At 36.0% G+C, this 5,249-nt stretch overlaps 1 pseudogene; it reads right to left on the reverse strand.

Annotated features, from left to right (window-relative positions):
* Positions 1-732: 732 nt before the first annotated feature.
* LOC125473657 lies at positions 733-4,724 on the reverse strand (annotated as a pseudogene).
* Between the last annotated feature and the right edge of the window lie 525 nt (positions 4,725-5,249).

Raw genomic sequence — 5,249 nt, forward strand, 5'->3', positions numbered from 1 at the left:
CTATAACTACTTCACTCAGCCTTTATTTCCTTTTAAATTACTTATAATTGCAACATTAAGCCTTTATTTTGCTTGAAATTTTCCTATAATTGAGACCATTCATCCTTATTTTCCTTGAAGTTCTCTGTAATTGCTTACAACAAAATAAATAATTATAACATTTTGAGACTATATGACAGTTTCCAAGTACAACTAGACTTGGTAATAAAGAAGATGATATTATCTTTGATTTAGTTATAGTTATATTTGTTTTTACAAAGTATTATATTGTTATAAATATACTTACATATAATATATATTTAAATTTTAGGTTCCATGAGGCTTTGCCTCTCGCATCACGCCTCACGCCTAGGCCAGGTTTCCCCTCGAACGTCTCGCCAACGCCTCACGCTTTTAATACATTGAAGTGCATACATCTATATCATGTAGAGCAATGTGTACGTCAGAATGCAAATGCAGACTTCTGAGATTTCCGATAAAACATCATTTTCAAAAGGTATCCCCATATATGGGTTACTAGGTTCCAAACAGTGCAACAGTACAAACAAAACGCCGCATGGTTCGAAGCAGGAAAATCACTTGTTCTCTCCATCCATTCCTTCCACAAGTGACACGCATGCACACACCTAATACAAGTACAATGTACTTGTAAATTCCTTCTCTTCCTCCCTCACTGACAAAGATGAGTGCGATGTGGGCACACACCCACACCAGCAAGCAAACACGAAAGTTATATTTGGTCCCAATAGTTAGTGAGAGCTTTACAAGCATGTGGGCAAAAACCCACACCAGCATTTTAAGTAATTTTGAAATTCTGCAGTACTTACAGTAGTTAAAAGCAATTGATCGTCTAAAAGCACTCATTTTCTTAATTCTAATATCACTAGTTTTTTTTTTTTTTAAATCAAAATTTCATTTGAACAACTCACCCTTGTATAAGGCTCAAAAAGAAAATATCTAGTCAATTACTAATTCAAGAGGACACTTTGGCATTGGAAAATGAAAACATATAGGGAGACAAACTTAGTTATCATAATGTTTAAGAAAAAAAATGCTACTTTCTAATCTCAGCTGTTGGTTAGAAGTGGGCAGCAGCAACAATGGTGCTTGAGTTGCGGGAGGAGGAATCATGGATAAAGAACTAGAGGAGGTTGGCATCAAAGTGTCCATCATGCGTGATCTAGAGAACGCCAATTGATCAGGAGTTAACAAAGCTGGGGGTGGTGTTAGCAAGGGACCCAGAACCCACAGAAAACGATCCAGGATAAGGCATGTATTGCACAGGTAGAACCGGTACTGGATCAGAAACAGCTTCGCTAGCAAATTGTGTTTCACCTGTATCCAAGTCTTTGGCGAGGTGAAGGAAACAAGGGCATAGTTAATTGGCTAGCATTTAGAGGTGTAGAGTTAGATGGTAAGGATACCTGTGAAGCCAAGGATGAAGGCATATCAAGAGAAGAAAAATTTCCAGGAGCTACAGAGACAGAAAAGCTTGGATGTACAAAAGTTGGTGCAGAAGACGAAATCAGAGGGGTAAGACATTCAGATCCATTTTCCACACCAAAAGCTATAGATGACTGATTTTCGGGAGCCTTATTTTGCACTGTGAAGGGATGTGATGTTGCAGATGAAGATTGCAATGGAATATGGTTAAGTGGATGATCAGACATATTAAGGGATGCACCATTGTATCCTTGCCAATACATTGGAAAAGAAAATGCTGGAGGGTTGAGAAGTTGAGTAGAAGAGGTATGTCCTGATGGACCAACATCAGTTCCAGAATGATAAGAAGGCAATACACCAATATGTTGTCCTCTACTATTCAAGGCAGGGGTATCTTGTCAATGAGTTGTTTCTGTCAAGCTTTTGACTCCAACTAAGGCTGATGGTGGAGAACTTACAGGTGCCCCAGCATAGTGTGGCTGCAAAGAAGAAAATGAATTAAATATATGAAATCATATTTTGTAACTACAGGCACAGATTGTAATTGCGTATGTACAGGTGTGAGTAGCATGATTAACCAAATTTCAATACCTGTATAATAGCAGGATCTTCATGACTGTTCTTCTCTTTAAGCTGGCGTAGGGGACTTGACTTGCAAATCCTACAATTGTGAAAACAGACAATTACCAGTACATTTATGGTGCAATCTGCAAAGTTTACCACCCCAGCAAACACATCTGTTTATAATGTCTAGAAACATTTTCATCCCAATGGGATCTCATAAAAATCATCCAATTCTCTAGAACAGAAAAAAAAATTGTATGTCTGTGTGTGAGGGAGAGAGGGAGAGTTAACTGAAGTATCAAAGTTGATCCTTACTGTTAGAACCAAATTTGCCACACTTACCTCAAAGGGGCACAACACATAGTGAAAGCAAAGAAAAGGACAAAAAGCAGGACGCAATATAGAAGAAAACCAATTTAAAGGCCACACAGAATATTGCATACTTCAGAAAAGAAAATGTTATCTCACATATTTCTTATTATCCCCAAAATTTTCCAATAAATATAGCATCATTCATATGTGCACAAGTTTCTTAGTTTCCAAACTAATTAGGTAACGAAATTTTGCTCACAGGTCCGGACTTACCTCTCCTATCTATATTTAAATTATACTAATCTTAATATGGAGGCGTATGTAAACAGGCCTTATTACAATTGGAGTTTCATAGTTTCACCTATCTGATTTAATAACAAATAATGGACTTTATCCAACTTTTCCTTTCTTCTTCTCAGTCTCTTTGATTTCGCTTCTCTTCTTCAATCTCTATCACGTGTTTATCTCTGTTTCCCCCTACTTTCTATTCATTTTCTACTTCTCTTCTCGTTCTTCATGATATGAAAAAATTTACTAATGAAGACTAAGAAGAAACAAAAATACAAAACAATTTCGTGCCTAGCAACACAAAGCAAGAAGTAACCAAAATAAAGCAAGACAACTTTATATCAAGGGATACACATAAAAAAAAAAGGAGAGTAAACTAAACATTTAATCAAGTATATAACATTTCCCTCTTACCATAATGTCACTTGTTCTAAATAGGATATACTCATACACCTTATCAGTTGAAGGAACTTGTGGGCCATCCTTCTTACGACCCTCTGTTCCATATGCCCTAACTGCAAAATCATACAGAAGTTAATGCATTTACAATGTTTGACTTACCAACTATAGAAGACAAAAAAAACAATTGTAACTATGTACACAGTTTTTTAAGATAAATTTCATGTCAAAAAATAGAAACTGCATGTAAATACTTCTGGAGTTTTAGAGAACAGTAATATTTTCTCTATGAACACAAGTTGTAGACATAGTAGTGAAGATAAATTTCACTTCAAATGCTACTAGTGTCTATAATAGACTATTACTTTATAAATGCATTAAGGCCTTATGAACATTGTACGATGCTAACCAACCGAGCATTAATAACAAACTCAACCCCTAGTACTGTAACATTCATACTTCCACTCAATATAAAAGAGAAACGAAGGAAGAAAATTAGATCCAATTCAGTAGGTGGAGGTATGTCACAAATTTAAAACCAGATTATATTTTATTTTTAGTTTCAATAACCGGATTATTCAGTCCAACATAAAGAATGATAACTGCAAACATCTACCTCTCTTTCCCTCTGCGAGAGACGAATAATTGATTAACATTCAAAAAACTCGATCATCATCATCAAATAACTAATTCACAATTCCAAAAGCTGGATGTATGCTACAAATTTATAATGGAATTATTACTCAGTCCATCATAAGTTATGAATACATTAAACCTCTCCCTGACAGACGAATAACAGTTTAACCTTAGATGAAAACTATACAGTACTAATCAAATGACAATTGCCAAACGCGCTCCTCCGGAGCATATAGTGGATCAAAAACTTTATAATTATATAAATCGACTAGATTGAACTGATCTTTCAAACACTGCTTCTTCCAAAGCTCACAGATATATTAATTGCCGAACCAAATCATTTGTGATGAGAATTCATTGACCAAGCAATCAATCCACGGCCCTTATGTACCGAAAGATATAAACTGCAACAACTTAGCTGCAATAAAAATATATGGTTTTGAGATTTTGCTTCCAAAGGATTTGTGGACCGAAAAAACAAACCCGAGGTAACCCAAGCATATGGATTCCAATGGACATTGAATCAACCATTGTTTCCTTCAACTCACAGATTACCAAACCAAATAATTTGGGGCAAAAATTCGTCGACCAAGCAATTGAAGTAAACCATGGCCCTTAAGGGCTGACAGATATAAACTACAACTAAGCTGCAAACGTGTGTGTATATATATATATTGTATATGCACAAAAAGATTTGGAGCCCGAATACTAAGCTTTAGGCAATCCACGAGTACATTCAAATGGACTTTGAATCAACCAAATGCACATATATATATATATATATGTATTACAAATGTGCGATTCGTGTGCGGAGATTGCAGACATAGGAAGAAATGGAAGCGTGAAAACGCACCATTTTTTAGGCCGATGGAGGAGTCTTGGACGCTGAGGAAGTAGAGAACGCCTTCATATCGAATTTCGTACTTGGAGATTAGGCTGATGAAGCTCCCGATGTACGATTCCCCAGATTCAGTCGACGCTATTGACAAGGGAAAGGAAGTGAAATTTTTCTCAAAGCCGTTGCTGTTTTTTCGAATTAGGGTTTGGGCTTTGTCTCTCTCAACCTTTCCTTTTCGGGTAGTTCGTTATTCTATTTCGGTATTTCCCTTCCGAACTTGTGAATCACTGTCAATTTCTCTAATTTTCAAATTTTTATTTTAGCTCATTTTGTGAGCCACCCCAGTTACTAGGGTAAGAATATCATTTTTGTTGAGAGCTGAGCTAACATTTAGAGAGATAAGAAGAGGGGTGTGTCAAAGAGAAGAGAAAGGTTTGAGGAATTTACTAGTGCCTTTATTTATAGTAATAAAATTGAGAGGATAACTTGCTTTTCAAGTAATACAAAGTCTAATAGGAAAGATTTTCTAGATCCCAAGGGATTCCTAACTTATGTTTACTTAAGGTTTACACTCACTCCATGGTAGATATTAATTACAACATTCCGGCATGAGTGTGTAAATACTTAAGCAATAGACGCATAAGATCTTCAAGCAAATATGAAAGCAGTTGATGAAGTTTGCTTGAAGGCGCAATGAGTGAAAGAGTCCCAAAATAAAGGGAATAATGCATAAGGTGTAAAACTCACAAAACCTTGCTATGGTAAAAAT

Source organism: the organism of the source record quoted next, unplaced genomic scaffold (genome assembly GCF_019419815.1).
Source record: "Pyrus x bretschneideri cultivar Hongxiangsu unplaced genomic scaffold, Pyrus_bretschneideri_v1 Contig91, whole genome shotgun sequence".
NCBI lineage: Eukaryota > Viridiplantae > Streptophyta > Magnoliopsida > Rosales > Rosaceae > Pyrus > Pyrus x bretschneideri.